This window comes from Phyllostomus hastatus, unplaced genomic scaffold (genome assembly GCF_019186645.2).
Source record: "Phyllostomus hastatus isolate PE091 unplaced genomic scaffold, TTU_PhHast_1.1 phas_scaffold_216, whole genome shotgun sequence".
NCBI lineage: Eukaryota > Metazoa > Chordata > Mammalia > Chiroptera > Phyllostomidae > Phyllostomus > Phyllostomus hastatus.
In genome coordinates this window covers 12,616,682-12,642,579 of record NW_025334018.1, presented here as the reverse complement: position 1 = coordinate 12,642,579, position 25,898 = coordinate 12,616,682, and the positions used below count along the sequence as shown (strand labels likewise).

The 25,898-nt window shown below is 38.1% G+C and overlaps 1 pseudogene; it reads left to right on the top strand.

Annotated features, from left to right (window-relative positions):
- The first annotated feature begins 10 nt into the window (after positions 1 to 10).
- LOC123804624 overlaps positions 11 to 25,898 on the top strand; it is a 32,150-nt pseudogene continuing 6,262 nt past the window's right edge.

Below are 25,898 nucleotides of genomic sequence, written 5' to 3'. Positions count from 1 at the left end.
ACTTCCGGGTATGCTTACTAGGCGTCTGGGCAGCCTGCATATGCGCCTGCGCGGTGGCTGCCGGGTCCCGGGGAACCACCAGCTCCCACCCGCGGCTTCCCAGCAGCCCCGTCCCGCAGAGAGGCGGAGGCTTGCCCTTGCCACGCCCTTGGCTTTCCATTCCCACAGCCTGGTGGGCAAGTCGCGTTTTGCTGTGTGGCTGGATTTCTCCTTTCCCTATTGGTTTTGAGTGATGTTGGTTGTTTTTCGTTCTTTTTTCTTTTTAATTTAGATTTTTAAAAACTGTGGTAAAATACACCACCTGAACCATTTTTAAAATGTATAGTTAAGAATTAAGTGCATTCACAATGTTCAGCAAACTTCACCACCATACATCCTCGGAACTCATCTTGCAAAACTGAAAATCTGTACTCATTAAACATTCTCTCCTTATTCTACCCTCCTGCCAGCCCTTGGCAATCACCATTCTACTTTCTGTCTCTACTAGAGACAGGAACCTCATGTAAGTGGACTCATACAAATTGTATTTGTCACTTCGTGACTGGCTTATTTTATTTAGCATAATGCTCTCAAGATAGATCCATGCACATAGCAATTTCTTTTTAAGGCTGAAAAAAATATATCTATAATCACATTTTGCTTATTCATCATTGATGGACACTTGGGTTGCCTCCACCTTCTGGCTGTTGTGAGTAATGCTATGAATACAGGTCTACAAAAATCTGTTTTAAGTCCCTGCTTTCAATCCTTTTGGGTGTACACCTAGAAGTGGAATTGCTGGGTCATGTGGTAATTCTATTTTTGCATTTAATTTTTAAATGTATTGATTTTAGAGAGAAACATTGATTTGTTTCAGTTATTGATGCATTCATTGGTTGATTCTTATGTGTGCTCCAATCAGGAAATCAAATCCACAACCTTGGAATATCAGGATGATGCTTTAACCAACTGAGCTACTTGGCCAGGGCTCTATTTTTGAATTTTTGAGAAACGACCATAACGTTTTCCACAGTGGCTACACTGTTTCACATTTTCACCAACAATGCATAAGGGTTCCAATTTCTCCACATCCTTGATATTTTCTATTTTTCTCTACCCTTGCTATCTTGTTTTTTTTTTTAGATAACCATCTCAATGGGTGTGAGACAGAGCTATTATTTTCTGCTTGCCTATTTTTCTATTTTAATTTAATTAATAACTTGAGGATAAATTTAGCCAGAACAGCAGTGACTTGTGCTGTTTCTTATAGTGGTTTGTGAATTTACCTTGTCAAGCTTGTATGTCAAACTTTGTTCTTTGTCATTTATTATTTTAGCAAATATTTTTGGAGAGCCTTTTTTGTTTCAAGAACTGTTTAGTGTCTGGGAATACATCATTATCTTTGCTTCTGAACCCGTGCCTCCTCCTGTTTTAGTAAAGAGCACATTCATACACCCATTTGCTCAAAACAGAATCCCGAAAGTCATCCTTTATTCTTCACTTAATCAGTTACCAAAACAACCTACCTCTTTTGTATCTTTAGAATATATGTATATATATTTTTTTCTTTTGTATTTTCATTGCCAGGGCCATCATTGTTTCTCACTCAGATGATACAGGTATTCCAGCTGGTCTTCTCCCCACCTCGTCATCTCCTCCTCTAATAGCTCTCCCTCAAGGATACCACAACCACTTGCTGCCCTTTCAGTGGCAGGTAATTATTTTTCTATGCCCCCCACATTAGGACTGAGAACTAGACTGGTCATTCTAATTCCACAGTGCCACTGACAATTTCTCTTGCTTGTGTAAAACCTTCTCTTTATATGAAGTTTGTATCACCCAGCTAAAGAATGTTCTCTCCCTCCTTATGGCTTTCAATTACTGATCTACTTTGGGTTTTCTCCTTTATTTGTAGACAAGTTGAGGAGTTAGCTTACAGTCTTTTTGATTAATCCATTCATGGCTTTCCTCTTGGGTGATACAGGTGCCCATGTGGACACATTGTCTAATGTTCTGTTCTTCTTTGGCCTCAGCAGTTCTAGAAACATTCAATTTATTTTGGCTCTCCATAGCCACACCCTTGATTGTTCACCAAGGATTGTTGCACTAGTACCTAATTAAGCTTTAATACCTAATTCTTTGGCCGCAAACCTTTGGTTCAATCTATCTAGGTCTTGTGATCCTTTCTCCCACTACTGTGTCTTTGACCTCACCGGCTGTTAGATTTCTGAATGTATCCATATTCTCCCTACCTATCAGACTCTTCTCATGTGGTCTAACTTTCCCTGACCAGACTGGGCTGTTACAGTGGTTCAGAAATCTGAACCATTATCTTTCTAGCATCCTTAATTTATTCACAGTGCTCCTTTAAATGCAAATGAAAGTTGTGAATTCCAACCTTTGGCCCATCCTATGATATTAGTAGTGATTAAGATACAGAAATAATGGAGGGTTTTTGTTTCTGTTTTGCTTTTCTGTTTCTGTTTCTGTTTTTTATGAACACGTCTTGGGCATGTTTATAGGCTTTATAGAGGAAGGATGCAATTGAAAAAGAAATACAAGAGAATAGGGGGATTTTTGAAGGAGGAAGAACCAGGAGAAGGGACATAGTAGCTACTTGATAAATCTGCTGAATATTGATTGGGATGGTGGGCATAGGGTTAAGAACAAAGGTGAATATGCTGGCCTTGAATGAATAAGAGATACTCCATTCTTTTTAATTGGAAGGAAAATAAAAACAATGTATATAAATATAGATTCTAAGTGGGGAAACATGAAGTTGAAGGGAGTTGTGACCTTCAAACCATCCCAATACTTACGCATCGCATCAGTAAGCCAATAAGATAAGCTCAGGTGACCTTAGTGTTGTTTATGGGTACCACAAATTGCCCAACATCTCTTTTGCTTGTTCTGACTCATTTCTATTCTGACCTAATTTCTTTCTGGCTCCCATTTCTTGGCTCCACTTTCTCTTACTCTTTGGGCCACGAGGCACTTTTGGGTCTCTCTACCTTTTTCCTCAGCTCCCAGGTGGCCCTATCAGCAATTCTACTCCTGCCTCTCTGATAGTATATCCTTTATCCCAGGGATCCTCCAGTAATCCAAATGCCAAATCTGACCCACAGGGCAGTATTCCTGCCACACTGACATGAACCCTAGTGAGGGGGAGACGTGGACATTTCACTGGAAATCTCTCCCCGGTACCCTGCCCATTGCTGTAGCCATACCACACAGGCAGGAAAACAGTCTTACTGTTGTTCCTGGGCCTGAGATACCCCGCTCGGAGATGTAGGCGTTCAAGAAGCGGATGTCGGTCCCAATGGTCCACAACAGAGACAAGGGAAGAGTTACTCGATTTTACCTGGCCCATAGCACCCCCGAGGCTTCCTTCATGCATTGTCCACACATCTATGCTGTACCTGGCTGATGTCAAGTTTTTGATATTTCTGGAAAAATTGTGCAATGATTCAAAACGCAAATCTTTATAGACATTTAGGATCTATGGTTAGGAAGCATAGGTGCACAGCATTACATGTTCCATATTGCATTTATTAAGTAGCCTATTTTGCTCCTTTTTTCTTTTCCAGATGGTAAGTTTTGAGGTCTCAGACCTGTTTTTTTCCTGTTGCTACTAATTAATGGCTTTCTAGAACTCGGCCTTGAAAAACCACAGATCCTCATAATTACGGTGAAAGAAATCTCATCAAGATAAGGGGAATTATTTAGTCTTCTAGAAAGTAAGAAAAGCAGATAATAGTTTGTGTTATAAAACTTTCCTTGTAACTGTTAATTCTAATTAAGGGACACCCTGACTTTAGAGATTGTTGCTGCAGCCTATGAAAATAAACTTAACATCTAAAAAGTCTGTAATTCTGATTGGTTGCCTTACTTCATTTGTTGCCCTGGTAATAATATTTAAATCAACATCCTTATTTTCTAAAATGTTTAAATATGTTATGTAGTGGGTTGAATTGTGTTTCCCAAGATATACCCACGCCTTAACTCCTGGTATCCGTGAATGTAGGAAAAAAGTCTTTGTCTTTGAAATTAAGAAAAGGATCTCAGGAGGAGATCATCACAGATTGAGGTGAGCCCTAAGTCTAATGACGGGCGTCCTTAGAAGTGACAGGAAAGGAGAAGACACACAGAGGCACACAGGGAAGAAGGGCGTGTGAAGATGAAGTCAGAGATGGGGGGGTGTGTCTAGAAGCCAAGGAACACCAAGGGTCGCCTACCGCCACCCGAACTCAGGAGAGAGGCAAAGGACAGGTTTCCTCAGGACCTTCAGTTCAGACTTCGCGCCTCCACCCCTGTAAGAGAATACATTTCTGTTGCTGTGACAGCCCTAGGAAACAGACACACACCTATGTGTTTTTTTAAAAATTGAAATCAATGGCCAGGTGGCCCTGTTAGTTGGAGCATTGTCCCGTACACCAAACGGTCTCCATTTCAACCTCCAGTCAGAGCGCACACCCAGGTTGCGTTGGGGCGTGCATGGAAGGCCCCGTGTTCCCTGTTCCTCTCTCCTTTCCCTTCTCTCTAAAACCAATACACATATCCTTGGGTAAGGATTAAAAATTTTTTAAAAATTAAATCACAAAAACATCCTTGGCTCTCTTATCCTTTATGTATAAAAGTTGAAAACAAAAGCAATGACTGGTGGAATTTGTTTCAATTTATTTGTTTTTAGAGAGAAGGGAAGGGAGGGAGAAAGAGAGGGAGAGAAACATCAATGTGTGGTTGCCTCTTGCATGCCCCCAACTGGGGATCCCAGCCCACAACCCAGACAAGTACTCTGACTGGGAATCAAACTGGTGACCCCTTGGCTCGCAGGCCGGCACTCAATCCACTGAGCCACATCAGCCAGGGCTAGTGGTGGAATTTTTAAATAAACAGAGAGTCTAATCTCATTCAAATTAATAGGAGAGAACCCAAGAAATGGGCATTTGGGGTATTATCAAAATGTTGAGGAGACAGAAGGGTGGGTGGTCCTACCCTTTCTGAAACCACAAGTACTGAAACCACAAGTACTCTTTACCATTGTGCTGTAGTGTAGCATTAGGGCAGGCTGGAGGGTAAAGTATGTTCTTATTGAAAATAGAGGTAAAAGCAGGTGGTAAGAGTGGTAGTGGGGGTGATCGTTGAATGTTGCAAGGGTTTGGAATTACCTTTGTAATTGCTGAAATGAATCAGAGGGTGTGTCATTTATCTATTGCTGCATAATAAACTACCCCAAAACTTAGTGGCTTAAAACAATAACCACTTATTTTGTTCATGATTGTGCTGGGTAGTCCTTCCAGTCTGGATCGGGCCCCAATCCTGATTTGTGATTAGTTGGTATGCAGGGGTCTAGCTGGTTCTGAGTGGATTCGCTCACATGGCTGGTGGTAGGCCCGCTGGCAGCTGGAGGGATGGGGGTGACTGGGCCATCTGTCTCTCATCCGCCAGTAAACCAGCCGTGTCTTGTACACATGACTCTGGGACTACAAACTCATTCTAAACCCCGCTATGCAAGTGTTTTTTCAAGTCTCTGCTTCCTCATTCATGTTTGCTACAATGTCTCATTGGCCGAAGCACATCATATAGCCAGTCCATATTCAAGCGGTGGAGGAATAGATTCTACTTTTTTCTTATGGGAGGGAAAGAATGAGTATCAATTTTTGTAGTCTACCATGGACAGAGAGGTACTGATGCTTACAGGTAAATGAGAGGTGTTAGGGGTCTGAGTAAAAAAAGAAATTATACTTTTGTGATGGCACAATCTTCATGGTTTTACCATTTTCTGGAGCATGGTTCAGCTTCTTAGGGGCCAACTGTAGTACTAGAGGTGGAAGAGAGGGAGGCCTTTGGGAATCGGTAATGATGCCTAGCTGCAGAAGGTGGAGGTAAACCTAGGGAGGTGGTAGTTGGTGGACAGAGTGACAGCCAAGTCAGGGGGCAGTGGTGCTTGACAGAAGCAGAATCATCCAGTAGAAGGCACCCAACAGATCTGCTTTTAGTGGGGTCGTGATGCGCATTTGAGGACGTCCGTAAATATGAGTGTGCCTTTTGCTGGAAGATGAGGGTCTTGGAAGAGCACGTGGGGGCAAAAGCTTGTGATACACCAGGTCTTTACATTTTGTACACAATGTAAGCCACAGTTCCCAAGAAGACAGTGCTTTCAGTTTTTAATAAATTGAAAAGTGGACTAGATAAGCAGGCTTGCTTTATTTTTTCCTTTCCTCCTTCTGTCGTGAGCAGTATGTGTGTGTGTGGGGAGTACTGGCAGGGGTGTAACTTCAGCTTTGTTACTCCCGAATGGGTTGGCAGTGACTGCAGAGCTGACTTCTCCACTGGACTGATGCCAAGGTTTCTGCTTTTCCACTTACAACCTTACAAGGTTGTAGATGTCTTAATAAAAGGTTAGGATTATAATATGTCATTTCTAAACAATGTAAATTGTTTATGAAAATTGTATCTGAAATTTTTCAGATACCATTAGACATAGTTTTTTTTTTTCCTTTAAAATGTGCTGTAGATATTCTTTGGTAAATTTGATTTAGTGGAAAACCTTTGTTAAATAGGCTAAAAGTAACAACAAGACTTAAACCAAATATATTCACCAAAAACAAAAAAAACCCACCTTTAAATAATAATCACAACAATAATGTACATTTATTAAATGCTCTCGATGTTTTAAGCATATATTAAGCATTTACAGATATTAGTACATTTACTCTTTGCAGCATTTTCTGAGATAAAGATGAGTAAAGAGTATCTGCTGTGTTCCCAAACTTTCTAAAATGTTCATTTGGTATGGTAAGATCATTTATACCAACCAACTACTAAACTTCCATGAGTTTAAAATGGAGACGTCCTTGACCAAAAGAGATTCAAACTATCCATTCATGCATCCCTTAAAGGATAAAAAACTAAACACGCTCCTATTCTATAACCTAGCAGTCGATTGAGCTCTTTGCTATTTACCCAAAGGAGTTAAAAATTTATGTCCACACATGTTTAGAGCAGCTTGATTTGTAGCCAAAACCTGGGAGCAACCAAGATGTATTTGAGTAGGTAAATGAATAATAAACTGTGGTACATCAGGCACTGGGATATTACTCGGCAATAAAGAGAAATGAGCTATTAAGCCATGAAAAATATGGAGGAACCTTAAATGATTATTACATATGGAAAGAAGCCAATCTGAAAAGGCTATGACATTCCAGAAAAGGAAAAACTGTGGAGACAGTAAAAGGATCAGTGGTTGCCAGGGAACTGGGGAGGAGGGATGAATGGGCAAAACACGGAGAGTTTTTAAGGCATGAAACTACTTTGCATGATTCTATAATGGTGGATAAATGTATATATTTGTCAAAACCTATAGAATGTACAGCACTGAGAATGAACCCTAATGTGAAGTAGGGGCTTTGGGTGACAATGACGTGTCAGTAGAGGTTCATCCATTACACCAGATGTACCATTCTGGTGGGGGAATAGATTTCCCTCAGTTGCCAGAGGGAGGGTGGGAGCCAAAGATGGATAAAGGTGGCCAAGGGGTGCAAACTATCAGTTATAAAATAAATTAGTCCTAAGGATGTAATAATGTACAGCATGGTGACTTTAGGTAATATATTTGAAGATTGTTAGGAGAGTAGATCTTGAGGGCTCTCATCATAAGAAAAAGATTGTAACTATGTGTGGTGATAGGTGTTGACTGGATTATTGTGGTGGTCATTTTGCAATGTATATATGTATCAAGTCATTGTGTTATATACCTGAAATTGATATAGGGTTGTATGTCAATTATATCTCCATAATAATAACAATGAAGAACCATGAAAAAAAAAAGAGGTGGCTTCTCTCTTTTGGTCTCCAGTTTTCTCTTAGTTCCAGGAGATTAGACGTCTAATCTGATCACTGATCTGACACTTTCATTCTTCCGTCTTTGCCTGCAGTCCTTCAAGGCCTAAATCAAATGTCTCTTGTCCTTCAGATCACTGGTCAAGCATCCTTCTGAAACTTCTCAGTTTTAATTAGGTTCCTTTGTCACGTACTGTCATAAAATTGTGTTCTTTGAAAACATTTGTGTCATTTATAATGATGATTATAGGCGTACTTTCTGCTTCCCCACAGGACAGCCATCTCCATGAGAGAAGAGATAATTTTGGTTTTGTTACCATTGATCATCAGCACTTGCAGAGTGCCGGTTTATTTATTCCTCAAAAAATATATGGAATGAATGAATAATGCCCCCTGGTCCTCCTGATCAAATTCTGATTAGCTTGCCTGTAACAGCTCCTCAGTTTGATTCTGATGGCTAGCCAGACTTGGGAGCCATCGCTGTCAGGACACTGTGTGGGATCGAGTGTTCTGATTGATATCCTGGACTGGGTCGGTTGGTAGAGCTATGACAGAAGAAAAGCCAGCTGCTATTTACTAAGTGCTGTGTCCAGCAAGATTCTTTGTGGGGGAGCAATGGCTTAAACCACAAACATTTATTTTCTACAGTTGTAGAGGCTGAAGTCTGAGATCAGGGTGTCAGCTTGTTTGAGTTCTTGGTGAAGGTCCTCCTTCTGGTTGTGTCCTTACAAGGCCTTTCCTTGATATGGAGAGAGAGAGCCCCACCAAGGTTCTTAATTGCTAGCTGTAGAAACAAATTCTGGTTGGTTTGAATGGGGAATCATTTATTGTAAGGATATTGGGTTGCCTTCAAAATCACTAGGATCACTAAAGAATCGGGTTCACAGCTGTACAACCAGGAATGATACTCAAAATCATGTTGCAGAGCCTGCCCAGTGAGGACATTACAAGCACTGTCCTCAGTCGTAGATGCTTCAGCTTGCCATGCAGGCAGTACACCTCCGCAGCAGTTGCTCTGGGAACTTTACTTGCAATTGCAGCCACTACCACAGAGAGAGGTTCTGTGCAGTCTTGGCTCCTGGGCACAGCTGGGCTGGGGGTGGGGGAAGATGTCTGGTCAGTTGAGCCTACGTCATAGACCCATGTTTCAGCTACAAGAGAGGGTGAAAAAGCCACATGTTTAGTTTCCATAGCAGAAGTAGGGCCTTACAGTTAGAGCCTGAGCTGATCATCAGTGCCCATTACGCAAAACAGACTGACAATGACAAAAAAGAGTCTGCACACACCACGTGCATTTCTATAATATCATGCCAAGCATAATATTGATTAAGGACAAGGGGAAGTATAATGAAGAGAAGTCTTAGAGTCTTTAATTCTATATTTTAAGGGGTACTTATTCAAAATATTGGCAGTCTAAAACCAACAGGAAAATTTCCCCAGGTAAGGAGTATCAGCATTATAAATGGTGACTCGCAAATTCTCCCTGATGTTATTCCGTTCTTTAATTCATACAAAGACTTACCTGGCTGTTTAAGCCAGGTGATTTTCTCCCCCTCGAAATAAGGACCCTCAACAGGTGCTCCTATATCTTTCTCACTTTGGAAAAAAAGTAATATTTTTCTTTGCAGATCTTCACTAATATTATAGATAAATGTTAGGCAGTAAAATTTTCCAAATTCTTTCAATAGAAAAATTGTAACTAGAATACTTAAGAAATTTTTCTTGCCCTTGAAATTGAGATTGCTATATTTCCACATTGGTTATTTTATTGTGATTTTTAAAAAATGTATAATTTCTGCCCTGGCTGGTATGGCTCAGTGGATTAAGCACCAGCCTGTGAACCAAAGGGTTGCTGGTTCGATTCCCAGTCAGGGCACATGCCTGAGTAGTAGGCCAGGTCCCCAATAGGGGGCATGTGAGAGGCAACCACACATTGATATTTCTCTCCCTCTCCCTCTCTAAAGATAAATAAATAAAATCTTTTAAAAATGTATAATTTCTGCAAAAGCTGAATCAAGAAACTTTTAAAAATATTATTTAATGCTAATTAGAAGTTAGAGGCACTCCGTCTCTGTCTCTCTCTCTCTGGATCATGCCCACATGTTCCTCCCACCCTTCCCCAGGTGTGTTCGCTCTGCCTTTCTTTTTCTTGAGCTCCAAGGGCCCTTCTTTGGCCTCCACAACTTGTTTCCTGAGCCCACGCAGCCCAGCTGGCTCACGCCTTCCATGATTCACTTCTTCTACCTCTGTGACTTTCTAAATAAACTTCTGCGTGCCTTTGAAAAAAAAGTAGCCGTAAATATTTGGAGTTGTTTCTTCATAAACCAGTGCTATCAATAAAATATCAAAATATATTAAGTATGAGTTACAAATAGGTAGAACTATCCCTGCCATTATCTATAGATTTCTATATTATGAAAGGTTTGTGCTACATTAATGTACTAGAAACAACATAACAATGAAAAGGAAAATATTTTAGAAAAATCATCAATTTTGGGTTCAACAACCCTTTACTGAGTAACCCTTACAAGCAAGTCAATTGATTAAGCATCAAGGAAATAAAAATGAACTTGATCTCTGCTAATGAGGCATACATGATTAATTTGTTAGGTAATTCTGAATGAAAACAGTGATAGCCCCAGGAGATAAAGCACTAATGGATGTGTGAACAAAGTGTTAACTACCAGTGCTCAGTTTTCCTTCTATGAAATGAGGAAAAATCAATCTCAAATTTAAAACAGAAGGTGTAAGATAATGAATTCCTTAAGTAAGTATTCTGATTTTCCTGAAAGCCAGAGGCAGTACTTGATTACATCTTTACTTTCAATCTCTCAGTCGTGAGCTCAGTTGGTTGGCATAGCCGCTGTTCATTCTCCATTCATTCACATATACTTATTGAACACCTGTTATGAGGCAGGCCCTGTTATGGGCACTGGGAAGACAAATGTGCAGAAGATAGCTGCAGACCAAGAATCTAATGGATAGGAATGAATAAACGATCACAGATTGAATCACCCTGTGGGCCTTTTCCTGCTCCATAGCTACAGATTGACCCCTTTAGCCAGCAAAGTCAATGATGAGCTAGAAAAAAGCTCAGAGAACATGCTCAATTGATGAGTCAGCTGTTAGCATCATTTATATATATAAAGCTCACATATTCTCATTAGTCTTTATATTTTTGAATTATCATCCTAATTTTATGCCTTATTTCTCTAAATTAGTAATATTTTCAATTCTGTGAAGTGTGAAGTCTTTAGGGGGAGTATTAGAGGAGTGGAACATTTTTCTAATTTATAAAATTTAATTTTGTTTTTGTAAACACAAGCTGATAATTATGCTTGTGCAATTTCTTAAGTATATTTTAAACTAAGAGATATATTGTATACTGTCCCCCATGTTATTTTTCACTTAGTCAACTAAAAAACAAAATAGAATAGGAAATAATGCTTCTAAAGGTGGCTTCGTTAAATAGGAATCTGATTTTTATTTTTATAACTTGTCGACATAAACAAGCAGCTGCAAACTCTGCTTTTCACATCAGCAGATTAAAAAGTATTGTTAAAATAATTACCCTTGTATAAAAGAATTCAGCTAACTATGCCAAGAGAAATGCTGTAGGTCTTCAGGATTCTTTCATAATAAATGGAACACAATAACAAAGTAACTAGAATACACCCACAATTATTTGCAGTAGTTTTTTTAAAAGCTGTTACTTTGCTCAGATCCTATTCTTGGTTTAAAATTTGTTTGACAAGAGTTTTATAAATGATTACAGGAGGTGGTTTCTGCTGCATTAATGAAGCTGATAATGGTTAATTACTAAACTGGAGTAAACAGTTTAAAGACTAGATCACGAATGAAAAGCCGATTATGTAGAAATGACCCAGCTGTACTACATGTGATTTCCTTTTACTATTAAAAACCTCAAACATTTTTAAAACACTTAAAAAAACCACAACTAAACCATTTATCTTGTAACTTTATTCCTTACTGCTTTGTTTAGAATTGAAAGCCACATCTGGTTTAGTTTTCAAATTCAATGAAGCAGCTCCGAAACACACAGTAGAATTCACCTGATTGTAACATAAAATGAAAATCAGTACAAGTTTAAGAGATATTCTTTTTTGGTTGCTTAATATGAACTCCAACTGTGGAGATTGGCTTTTTATTTTATTTAAATGAAGTGAGACTCACGGAACATAAAATGAACAATTTTGAAGTGATCGTTTCAGTGATATCGGTACATCCGGTGGTGTACAACTGTCACCTCCATCTAGTGCTCAAGCATTGTCATCATTTCCAAAGGGAAAGCTCATGCCCATTAAGCTATTGCACCCCATTCACCCACCCCCAGCTCCTAGCAACCACCAACGTGTTCTGTCTTCAATGGATTTTCCTGTTCTGAATATTTCATGTAAATAGAATCATACGGTGTGACCTTTTGTTTTTACCTTTCATTTAATGTTTTTGAGGGTCATCCACATCTTAGCATATATCAGTATTTCATTTTATGACAATATTTCATTGAATATTTATATCACAATTTGTTTACCCATTCATCTACTAATGAACACTTAGATCCATCTTTTGGCTAAAGTGAGTAGTGCTGTTGTGGATATGTATTTGTTTGATTATCTGTTTTCAGAGGGTAATGTGCTTAAGGAGAAGAATTGCTTGGTCATATAGTAATTCTATTTAACTTTTTTGAGGAATCACCAAACTTTTTATTAACACTGAATTATTTTACATTCCTATCAACAATGTAAGAGGGCTCCGTTTTCTCTACGTTTGCCAACCCGTATTTTCTGTTTTGTGGTGCATTTTGAAAACATTATAACTATCCCAAAGGGTATAAAGTGGTATCTCATGGTTTTGATTTACATTTACTGGTGGCCAGTGATGTTCAGCATCTTTGCATATGTGTGTTGGCCATTTGTATATCTTCTTTGGAGAAATATCTATTCAAGCCCTTTGCCCATTTTTCAATTGTATTTTTTTTCTTTGTCTTTTTGTTGTTGAGCTGTAAGTGTTCTTTATACATTCTGGACACTGGACCAGATCAGATATATATGATGTGCAGATATTTTCCCCACTCTGGAGATTTGCTTTTTGCCTGCTTGGTAATGTTCTTTGTTGCACAAAAATGTTCAGTTTTGATGGTGTCCAACAATCTATATTTTCTTTTGTTATTCATACTTTTGGTGTTATGTTTAAGAAACCATTCCCAAATCCAAGATCATGACAGTTTACCCATATGTTCTTTTCTAAGGGTTTTATGGTTTTAACTCCTGCATTTAGGGCATTGAATCATTTTGAGGGTTTTGTGTGTGTGTGTGTGTGTGTGTGTGTGTGTGTGTGTGTGTGTGTGTTATCATTTTATTTTACTTTATTACTGAATTTATTGGGATGGCATTTGTTAATAAAATATAGGTTTCAGTTGTAAAATTCCGTAGTCCATCATCTGTTTGCAATCTTCTTACCCTTTCTCTTTCCTCTCTGCATTATTAGCCTCTCCCCTCTTCTCTGTGATCATTCCCATCTTCTTACAAACATAGTCCACAGTTCTGTGTCTGAGTGTCACTGGACTTCCCTCCCTGGAACACAATGGCTCAGTTACCATCTCCACGGCTTGCAGATCCCGTGGGGCATAAAGGCTGATTTGCTTTTCCACAGAGGTCATGCATTCTAGTTCCTGGAATAACAGCTTCCCACACGCATTAATTCCTTAAGCTATCAACTATGACTAAAGCTAAGAATCTTTAGCTTTTGAGTTTCCCTATCACTTTGAATACAGAAACTTATAATTCTGCTTATAAGTAGAAGTTAAAATTGGGATTTATTCAATTATAAAATTAATTTATAAATTATCCCTGTATACTATAATGGAAGGGCTAAAGTTCTTTTAATTTTAATTTAAAAAATTTAAAATTGATTTTAGAGAGAGAGAGGAAGAGAAAGAGAGAGAGAAAAAAACATCAAATTTGTTGTTCTACTTATTTATGCATTCATTGGTTGATTCTTGTATGTGTCTTGAATGGGGATCAAACCAGAACCCTTGGTATATCAGGACAATGCTCTAACCAACTAAGCTACCTGGCAGAGCTTTTGGGCTGAAGTTCTTTAAAAATATGTTCTGTTAATAAATGTTCCTGATAAATATTTAGAAGTTAGGCATTGCTTTTTAAAAATATCAAGTGCTACGTGTCTGCTGTTATCTTTTAATGTGAGCTTTCCAGAGAGTGTCACTCCTTTTAGGCATAATTTGGAGCCTGGTTTTGGAATACTTTAGAATCAAAACAAATGAGCTATAATCCTGTGATTATTATTCTTTGTTTCACTGATTAAAATTCACAGATGCAGGGCCTATTATTTGAAAAAGCAAACAAAAGTCTACGTGACATGACATGCAGATTCTATCCTTCATTCCACCCTGTAGTCGACGAGGACCTTTGAAGAATTCAGCGAAGTCAAAAACTGCATGTGTCAGGAAAGGCAAAGCTGTATATTGATGCTGTGCTGTGTTGTGTGAGAGTAGGACTGGGACCAGAACCGAGAGTCAGATAAAAGCAGGAGGGACATCAGGTCAGAGGTGGTGGGACCAGGAGAATGGGAGTTTAGGGGAGGGTTGTGCTTGTAACCTTTCCTTAGAAATTCCTTACAGCAATGAACCTTGTACCCAACAGACTTTGTTTATGTAAGTGGGTGACATACAAAAAAATCAAAATGAAGTTATTTGTATATCCCGTTCAACTGCTTGGATTTTCATTGAGTTTATCTCTGCTATTAACTAGTTGTGAGAACTTGAATGCGGAGTAGCTTCTATTTGTATTGCAGTTTTACTTGGCCAAAAAAAGAAAGGATTGGGCTAGAAGACTTACACACACCTCATATTGTACCAACCTATGAATTATTATTTACACTTCCAATTGATATTAACAAATTCTTTTTTTGTAGCTAATGAAATGAATTGTTGTACCACTTGCGTTAGTGGAATTTGAATTAATGAGGGTGTCTTTCTTCCTGTGTATATTACTTAGTATTTTGTAGAAGCCCAATGTTTTGTAACCAAGTGGGAGGATGTCAAATTCAATCAAGAAAACAAAATATTTATTAAGTAAACACTAAGGAACTCTGGGAAAGTGTGACCTAAAGGTCCCAAAGGCCTCTGTCCTTGATGATCTGGTTGTTATTTGATTTATGCCAGCTCGTGACTGCCCTTGTCTCGACCCTGGAGGGCCTATGTGGGCAGTTGGTCTCAAATGGAGCTGAAGCATTGCTCTGCAGGGCCTGGGGCCCAGGGGTGTGCAGAGTGCCCCACCTGCTCCTTGAAAGACAGGGGAGAGGCCCATTTTGCTCCATCTGGAAAGTTGAGCCATTGCCGAATTTATTTATATTCATTCTGTGAGCAAAAGGACAACTCCCAGTAATGTCATTTAACTGTATGTTGTTTTTTCAAAAATAAGAAAATGTTATCATTTTATGACATCTAAATTAACTATGAATATTAATTTTGTTGGCAATTTTGTTGGCAATTTACTTTAAACTATTTTAAAACTGTAAGATGTTAATAAAAGGCTATGTTTTGAGAGTTTAAGTTTATACTATCATTAACTTAACTTTTGCAAAGTGAATAAGACAATTGTTACTATGATAGTCAAGCTGTAGAAAGCATTTTCTCCTTGAAAATAAGAAATTTAATTAAGTAAATTATGTAGTAATTTGGTTTTAACCTAAAGGATTATCTTACAGGATAATTTTGGACTGTAGTTGGACTTGACATTTTATGTAATGATGATATTGTTATGGTTTATGAAACTTTTAAAATTAAGAACTTATTAGCCCTGGCTGGTGTGGCTCAGTGCATTGAATGCGGGCTGCAAACCAAAAGGTCGCTGGTTTGATTCCCAGTTAGGGCACATGCCTGGGTTGTGGGCCAGGTCCCCAGTTGGGGGTATGGGAGAGGCAACCACACATTGATGTTTTTCTCCCTCTCTTCTTCCCTTCCCCTCTCTCTACAAATAAATAAATAAAATCTTAAAAAAAGAACTTATTAACTATATTTTATATTTTGAAACAACAGGTTATATTTTAAATTTAAAGCAACTTGAAATATATTCTGATAAAGATGTACTTGGGCAATTATACTTCTATTGAAAATGGTATGATGATATAGTTACACAAATTATTCCAAATTATGAAAATGGACACAAAACATATTTCTATACCTCTGAAGTATATAAGCTGTTAATTTCATAGTCATGAATTTTAAAAATATTTAATGTTTTTTTCCTTAAGCTGTGAAAATAACTTGACATAATATTAATTGAGTATTTTTTCATTTAAAACTCTGTGTGGTATTGTACGGTTCCATGTATATGAGCTGTCTAGGTTGGCAAACCCATAGAAACAGAAGGTCGGCTAGTGGTTGCCAAAGACTGGGGCTGAGGGCTGGGAACAGGGGTGGCTGCTCAGGGCTTTGGGATTTCATTTTTATTAAATTAATTAAAAAAAATTAGATCTTTTTATTTATTTATAGAGAGAGAGGAAGGGAGGGAGAAAGAGAGGGAGAGAAACATCAATGTGTGGCTGCCTCTCACGTGGCCCCCACTGGGGACCTGACTTGCAACCCAGGAATGTGCCCTAACTAGGAATTGAACTGGCAACCCTCTGGTTCGCAGCCCATGGGATTTCATTTTGAGGTGATGAAAATACTCTGGAATTACGTGGTGGTGATAGTTGCTCACTTTGTGAATATTCTAAAAATCACAGAATTGTACACTTTAAAAGAATGAATTTTATGTTATATAAATTACATCCCAATAAAACTTCATAATAAAACTCTGTGAGGACTTTACAGTGTAAAATTTTCTCTATATTCTGAAATTAAAAGATGGATTCTTATTAAGGAATCAAGAAGCCTTAATTTGTGTGGTTATTCAAATATAGCCTTTTTATTTTCCTTGTTCCCAATAAGATCAGAGAATTTTGGCTCATAGAAGCCTACGGAATGTCTTCTTATAATTTTGTATCATATAGCACTTTGATTCATTTTTTAGTAGAGGCTATTATGAACATTAAAATGTTTTCTTGTGAAGCAACCTACTTTTCAATTATATTAATTTTGAGCATGCATTATTTGTAATTGAAATAACATTTATTACAATAGTAAAAATATAAAAACTATAAAATTCTTTAACATATAAATGTAGTTCTCGGGAATCAATGTTTATTTTTCTGTTAAAGTTCTAGATATATGAAGATTTACTAAACAATTTATGGTTAAGGAAAGGTGATGCGATTTTGTTTACACAATTAACATCTTTTCAGTAGAATAACCATTACATGTTTTTTAGCTCTTATAATCTTAAAAACAGTTTTTTATAAAGTTATATTTGCTAAAGAAATATTATAGACTTTGTGCTAAATTGATCCTCTTGATAAAAGCTTCTCTCTTAACTGTTTTTTAAATAAATATTTACTAGGAAAGATAACAAAACAGAATCATTCCAGGTTCATTGTAACTTTTCTCCTTAACAGGATAGAACCTTTTTGTTTACATACCTCTCTGTGTCATTAATAATTTACTTAAATGTTTTAAAACCAAAAATTTTAAAAGATTTTATTTATTTATACTTAGAGAGAGGGGAAGGTAGGGAGAAAGAGAGGGAGAGAAACTATTGGGGGGCCCTGTGGGCAGAGCCCCCCACTGGCCACCGCAGATGAGAATAAGTCTACCAAGACATGATTTGCTTGGGGAGGAAAGGTGGCCCATCTCTCAAAGGAGAAGAGCCGGGAGCCTGTTCCTTAATGGGTTTTTATTGGGTTCATTTGCACAGGAATACAGGTAAAGCTCATTAATCATTGCCAGGCAGTAAGGATCAAACAATAGATAACAAAGAACTCTGAGGGCCTATTTTGAGTCAGGGTCAGATAGCTAAAGAGCTGTAAAACTTTGAGGAACAAACTTACTTCTTGCTTGGACCCTTATCATTTAATTGAGAACATTCTAAACAAAGAAGTTTCACAGGATTTTACATATTCTTCCTTAGGCCTGATTGCCCAGGGAACCTGCCCTTTCCAGCAAAGGGATGTACCACCCTCTATCATTGTTTCAGGCTTAGGTGGAGCAAGGGAAGTAAGGCAGCCAGGAGATTAGGAGATTTCTTGCAGACAGAATGAGCACTCAGGCTTTGTCAAAGCCGAGGAGTGAGGGTCCATCACCCCCTTTTTCAGTACCCCCCAAAGTCCTTCCTTGGGTGCCTCCCACGTGATCGTGCCTGTCTTAGATTGTACCCCCTTGGGGTGTCTTACCTGTCATTGGCTAACCGACCAAGCACTGGGGGCCAGTTATGGATGAAGTGAAAGGAGCAGAAGCGGTGTTCCTGCCAGGGAGATAAGCTTTTGTCTCCTTTGTGGCTTATAGTCCAAGGTCGCTCCCTCAGCCTTAGCCTTGGTGGGGGTTACAGCTTCTGAAATCAGGCTGGATTCCCAACAAGAAACCTTGATGTGTTGCCTCTCTCATGCCCCCAACCAAGGCCCTGGCCCACAAGCCAGGCATGTGCCCTGACTGGGAATCAAATCAGTGACCTTTTGGTTTGAGGGGTGATGCCCAGCCTGTTGAACCACACCAGTCAGGGCTAAAACTAATTTTTATGAACACTATTTCTGAACGTTTGTTTTTTTACTGTGCATACCTATTTTAATACTTCTATTAAACATTTAAAAGTCTGAAGAAAAGCATAATTAGTGAAAAATGTTATGTAGAAAATAATGTAACCATTATTATTCTCCCATTTATGCCCTGAAATATAACTAGTCAATAAACTGATATAAACGGGTCTGCTTTACACAATATTTTTAGACATTTATTTATCAGTACTGGAAGGAATTGGTTTTAGAGCATTGCTGTTTATTATGTAAACCCTGACAGTGATGTTATCATATTTATGTGCATGCTTGTAAGGATATTACCAGTTTTGATTTAATGTGCTACCTCTAGTTAGTTCTATTTTTTCCCCTTCTTTTTCTTTTTTCTTTTTTTGCTTTTCTTCTTTGAGTATATTTCTTTTTTTCATTGTTGTTCAATTACAGTTGTCCCCATTTCCCCCCCATGACTCTCCCTGGCCTTACCCACCCCTACCTCCCACTTTCAGTCCCCACCCTTATCTTTGTCCATGGGTCCTTTATACATGTTGTTTGATGACCCTTCCCCTTCTTTTCTCTGTTACTCCCTTCTCCCCTCCCCTCTGGTCACTGTCAGTTTGTTCTTTATTTCAATGTTTCTGGTTCTATTTTGCTCGCTTGTTTGTTCTGTTGATTAGGTTCCACTTATAGGTGAGGTCATGTGGTATTTGTCTTTCACCACCTGGCTTATTTCACTTAGCATAATGCTCTCCAGTTCCATCCATGCTGTTGTGAAGGGGAGCAGGAGTTCCTTCTGTCTTTCCACTGCCTAGTATTCCAGTGTGTAAATGAACCATGGTTTTTTGATCCACTCATTTGCTGATGGGCATTTCTGTTTGCAGTACTTGGCTATTGCAAATAACACTGCTATGAACATTGGGGTGAATGGGTTCTTTTAAATTGGTGTTTAGGGATTCTTAGGGTATAATCCTAGCAGTGGAATCACCAGGTCAAAATGCAGCTCCATTTTTAGTTTTCTGAGGAAATTCCATACTGTTTCCCACAGTGGCTGCACCAGTCTGCATTCCCACCAACAGTGCACTAGGGTTCCCTTTTCTCCACAGCCTCACCAGGATTTGTTGCTGGTTGATTTGTTTATGATGGCCACTCTGACAGGTGTGAAGTAGTATGTCACTGTAGTTTTAATTTGCATCTCTCTGATGGCTAGTGATGTTGAACATCCTTTCATATGTCTCTGGGCCCTCTGTACGTCCTCCTTGGAGAAGTGTCTGTTCAAGTCCTTTGTCCATTTTTTAATTGGATTGTTTTTCTTCCTGATGTGGAATTGTGTGAGTTCTTTACATATTTTGGAGATCAAACCCTTGTCTGAGGTACCATTGGCAATATATATTTTCCCATATGGTTGGTACCCTTTTTGTTTTGCTGATGTTTTCTTTAGTTATGTAGATACTTTTTAATTGATGAAGTCTCACATTCTATATTATTTGTCAAGTGAACTCTCACTCAGCAAAGTCTGCATCTAAGCAGTACCAAATACTTTTTAATTTTCAGGCATCTGCAGATATTTAGTATTCTATGAGCCTAACGGTAATGTAGCAATTAAAAAAAAAGGGTGATTAACAATTTCAAGTTTTCACATGCATTTGTCATTTTCTAGAATCTAATTGAGACTTAGAAGAGAAGTTAGAAAAAAAGGGAAGTTTGGAAAGAATTAAACAGGATTATTACTAAAAAGTATTGCACAAATTAAACCAATAGCATTCAGAGTTCCTTTTATAGTTAGAGCCGGTTCATCTGTTGTAATATTGGAAAAATAGAAGTATACACTGGTGGATCCTGTTGATTTAAGTCCTCACTTTTCACGGAAAATTTCATATTGACATTGTACTTATTTGGGGGCACAGCTTTTCCTCATCCTTCTATACAATACTCACTATATGATTGCTGCTATTCTGTTAGAAGAGTGGGAGATTCAAGTACTTAAAAATATATTTTATTTATTTGTTTTTAGAGAGAGGGGGAGAGGAGGGAGAGAGAGGAGGGAGAGAGAGGAGGGAGAGAAACATGAATGTGTGAGAGATACATTGATATGTTGCATCTCATGCCCCCAACTGGAGGCCTGGCCTGAAACCCAAGCATGTGTCCTGACTGGGAATTGAAACCACAACCCTTTGGACTCTTGAGTGGCCTTTGGTTTGCAGGCTGGCACTCAGTCCACTGAGCCACACAGGCCAGGGCAGATTCAAGTACTTTTTAAAGGAACCTAACTCTTGTTAGATGATAAAGGAGACAAATTTCAGAAATATTACTATTTGAATCACCTTCATGGATGTAGAAACCTTTGCCATGAACTTATCACATGAGTAATAAATAAAAGATTTTTCAAAACAGTCTCAGAAGCCTGTCATATATGTCTTTGGGTATGATTTAAAACCCATTTTCTTCTCTTTTGGTTCTTTTCAAAGGTGAAAACAGTCTTTATCTTCTAATAGACAGGATAAAGCTGTATAAAATGTGATGGACTCCTGAATGACCTTTATTTTCTTCTAATAACTTTCAATTTCTTAAACTGTGATTTCCTGTTTAAGTCTATTCAAAGATGCTTATTTTTGGAGTTCCTTCCTAGGAAATAACAAAAATAGTTTACCCCGTAAGAATAGTCTTAGATTTTGAATAATTTTTCCTCATAACAGCTTATGATTTTTAGGCTTTATTATTAAAATATAAAACATTTTTTAGTAATTGACAAACCATTCATTAGTCAAACACACTCAATATTAGTGTTTTAATGTTTGGCATATCGCAGTGCTATGAAAGGGAAATATTTACAGTGGACTTGGAAGATAAAAAATGTGCTATGAAAGCTATTCTTTTCCTACTCTTGACTTTCCTTAATGTCTAATTTTTCTTCCTAATTTATCTAAATTTAGAACACTGAGATCTTAAAACTATTAGAATAAAGGTTACAAGAATAAATTAAGTCAAGAACTGTGTTAGATTTTACACACATTAATTAAACTCTCCCAGCAACTTTGCTAGGAGGGTTTTTATTTTTTATCTTCTACAAAGGAAGAAACCAAGGTTCAGGGAGATTTAATCAATGACCCATAAATAGGAAAATAGGTAATGTGAAGCCTTACTCCAAAGCTTTGTACACTTTCAAAAGCTGCAATGATTATTACTAAGATTTATTAAGTTATTTGGAAAGAGCTGAGCAGTAAGTAATTGGCAGAATTAAATGATGGTGTGTAGACCTATGAAAAATCAATTTTTTTAAGTTAAAGTGTCAATATAAAATTTTCATGCATAAATTCTGTTAAATTCTTTATTTTTTCAAAACAGTATTTTACTTTTATCAAATTATATGTTCAAATAGTCTACACAATTTTTGTTTCCTTCAGGTTCTATTTCAGCATCCACTGAAGTGAGAATTTTATTTTATTACTAATAATAAAAGTAAGAAACGATAAAAAAGATATTCATTGAACATAATTTTATTTCATTCTTACAGTAATCCTGTGAAGTATGTGAATTTATCCCTAGATAACTGGTAGTTAGAATTGCTGGACAACAGAACAGAGAAGAAACTAGTAATTTGAATCAGGTCTACTAGAGGCAAAGGAGGGTGTTAAGGTGTATTAAATGGGGAGTTCAAACAGACTTTTTTTTTTCCTTGAAATAATCCCTGTTAAAGAACAGAAATTTCATTGAGTAAATTCAGAGGTCTAATTGGCTTTATTGAGCCATTCATGACTCTAGCAGCTTGTCATCTAGCAAGCAGAGAGAAGCCCCAAGAAGCTGTACAATATGGAAGGCATTAGAGGCAGAAACTAGGTGGGACAAGAAAGTTATTAGCAAAAGAAAAGAAAAGATTATTCCTTAGGGGAACCCAGGGGTCTTATCAGACAGATTTCCTCAGTTTCTTTTGGGGCAGAGGATAGAAAGGGCTCAGGTGAGAGATTTCCTCATTGGTACTGACCGAAATATTTCTGACTGGCCTATTAAGATGACATTTGTGGAGAAGGTTGAAACTGAAGTTAGGTCAGATGTGGTGTCATATGCTTTAGTGCAAGTGATTCCATTTTGGGCCTATGGTTTTTAACAACAGATAACTGGTAATATTGTATTTTAGTTTCATTTTTCTTGGCTGGAGGGGTGGGATAATTTATCAACACACCTCTTCACTGAATAGATTGCACTGAAAACAGTTGTATCCTCAACAAGGGAAATGCAGAAGGTGGGGAAAGCCTTTCATTCCAGACTGGGAAATTTTCATTTCTACTGAAGGAGGGAGACTGGATTGGCATGTAAGCCATCATCAACTCTTACCCCTTCCCCCAGCCCCGGAGCAGCCCCTGCCACTCTGTGGATGGATGGCAGCATTTATCACACACTGCAGTTCAGTTCACTGTCTGCCCTTTGTGCGGGGCAGCAGCAGGTCCAAGATGTAGTGGGCATATCGGACTGTTGAACATAAAACGGTTTGAAATTTAAAAACGATATGAAATTTTGACTTTTTACCACTTGTTTTTTATGTTTATAAAACTAGATCTTTTGCCAGAACAAATTGATTATCAGCTGCATGACACTGATTTTCAAGAATCACCTTAAGGCCAGTATTCTACTGCCTAGTCTCCCCCAGCTCTACAGCCCCCCTCTTTACAAGGTCATTTCAACACTGACTGCTTGGACCCACAGCTCAGAGGTGGAGAGTGTCGACTTGGTTCCTGTGAATTAAATAAATCCACTTATGTGGTTGCCCATGATGCCGAAGATGGATACCCTGGAATAAAAAGGCCCAGACTAACTCATTCTTCCATGCGAACTGAGGGACAGGAAGAACTCTGTATGGCTTGTGGTGATGAAGCATCAGCATATCATTATAATGCACTTATTTGTGAAGGTCGCAAAGGTAAGGATAAAGTTAAAGCAAAACTGAAATCCTAGTGTTGACTGAAGAGGCACAAGATTAGAGGTGAGTACTCTTTTTACAGTGTGAAAAATGAATGCAGGGAGAACTACTGACCAATATATGGGATCAAAGACATGGAAATGGAATGTCATAAAGCTTTGATTCAGTTTTTTTTCATTACTGATAAAGACTTACGTTTAAATAGAAAATTCAATGTATTTATATGGCAGAAAAACAGTTTTCATTCCTAGATGAACATGATGTTGGAATACAAAATGACTTTTTTAAAAAAGATTTTATTTATTTATTTTTAGAGAGGGAATGGAGGGAGAAAGAGAGAGAGAGAGAAACACCAATGTGCGGTTGCTGGGGGTCATGGCCTGCAACTCAGGCATGTACCTGATTGGGAATCGAACCTGCAACACTTTGGTTTGCAGCCCGTGCTCAATCCACTGAGCTACACCAGCCAGGGCTACAAAATGACTTTTAAAAAGATCCAAACGTTAATTATTACATCTTTTCCTGTGGTTGATATAATTCAGGCATTAGGAGGAAATTTGAATTAAATGACTTCTTAGATTCTATTTTTTAAATGCTTTTTCGAAAACAAGTGGGAGGTCTGCAAGTGAAAATAATCCTTGACAATGGAATTTTCAAAGAGTGAAATAGTCCTTGACGAAGTTTTGAGGTTTTGAAACACCTCTGCATTGTTTTCATTCACAAGTGCAATGTTAGGTAGGACTTCCAGGGCTGTCCAGCTTGTTGGCTTCGGGCCACATGCAGCCCAGGTTGGTTGTGAATGTGGCCCATCACAAAATCGTAAATTTGCTTAAAACATTCTGAGATTTTTTGGTGACTGTGTGTCACAATGTATTTCATGTGTGGCCCAAGACAATTCTTGCAGTGTGGTGCAGAGATGCCAGAAGGTTGGACACCCCTGGATACAGCACTAGGTAGGTGTGTTTGCTAGAAATTCAAGGTGAAGTTTTACTGTCTGAATCTCACAACTCATCCCTCATAAGAAAGAGCCAGATGAAGACCAAGGGAAGTGGGGTTTCAGCTTTATGAATACATTAGCTGGGCTGGTATTTGCTTAATCTTACAAGGCAAGGCCTTGCTGTTAAAACCAGGTTGAAGAATGAGGCACAGTTCTAGAAATCTAAACTGAGGTTTCTACTCCCTTTGTTGAATCTAAGTCATGAAACTCCTATTTTCAAATGTGTCTACAGAAAAAGAGGGTATGTCGGGTACCTAAGAAGGGCATTGACTAAACTTACCAACTTCCCTGCTGGGCATGAAGTAAGAAGAAGAGAGCAGAGATTACTGCATACGAATGGAAAATAAAAGAGGAAGTGGGAAGAGGTAGGCTTTGCATGGATTCGGGAAGTGAGAGAGGAAATGTAGAACCCCACCCCGTTGTAAGCACACGCGCGCACAAGACGTGGCTCATTCGCACATCTCCGTCAAATAAACTGGCGATGCCTTTTCTTCTGGGGAGGTGCTAAAATGAAGGAGGAAGAGGAATTCGTTTGGAAGAATATCTCTTCCTTTATGGGTTGAGGTAAAAATGCAAGAAGAGAAAAAGAGAGGTTTACCTTATAGTTTTAATTTCCATGAGCACACATTCTTTCAAGGGGTCCTTGAAAGACACTTGATGGAATCGTGGTAGTCTGTACAACATAGTTTAAAAAATGGGTTTAGATAATATATTATAACCATAGTAAAATAGAGTGGTCTTAATGTGATGGAGCTGTTTAGTTTAATTTTCAATGCGATTATTGAAAGGAACAAACTTGACATAGAATGTATTAAACAGGAGAGGATTAAAATAATTATCCAGGAAAATGTATATTAAACCAAATCTTACTGAGGGGGAAAACATTGAAAAAAATTAGTTAACTTGATTATTTAACTCTACTTGAAGGTGTGTGAGTGTATATATAAAAAATATAAAAATTATATAAAAACATTAAAAAAATTTTATTGATGGATTTTAGGCAGGTGGAAAGGGAGAGGAAAGGGGAGACGGAGGGAGGGAGGGAAGGGGGAGAGAGAGAGAGAAACATTGATTTGCTGTTCTATTTATTTATGCGTTCATTGGTTGATTCTCGTATGTGCCCTGACTGGGTATTGAATCCTGCAATCTTGGTGTATCAGGACGATGCTCTAACCAACTGAGCTACTGGGCCAGGGCTTGAAGGTATATATTAATAAAAACAAATAACTAAAAGTACCTAATGGTAAAATTAAAGTTTTTTTTTGTTACTAGGTTTTTTTTGGTGTAGCATTACTAAAAATGCAGTATACAGTTGCAAGAATGGTAGTCACTGTGAAATGGACATGTACACGTAGAAAATGTCAAGAGTGCGGACTGAGAAAGTGTAAGGCAGTAGGGATGTTGGCAGAATGTAAATGGCACTTTTTTTTTTGAGGGAGATTGTGGTTATCTTACCTTACAGAGAACTTAATATATTCTTCAAGTTGTGATTTTGGAGTAACAGTTGCCTGGATTTAAGCTATT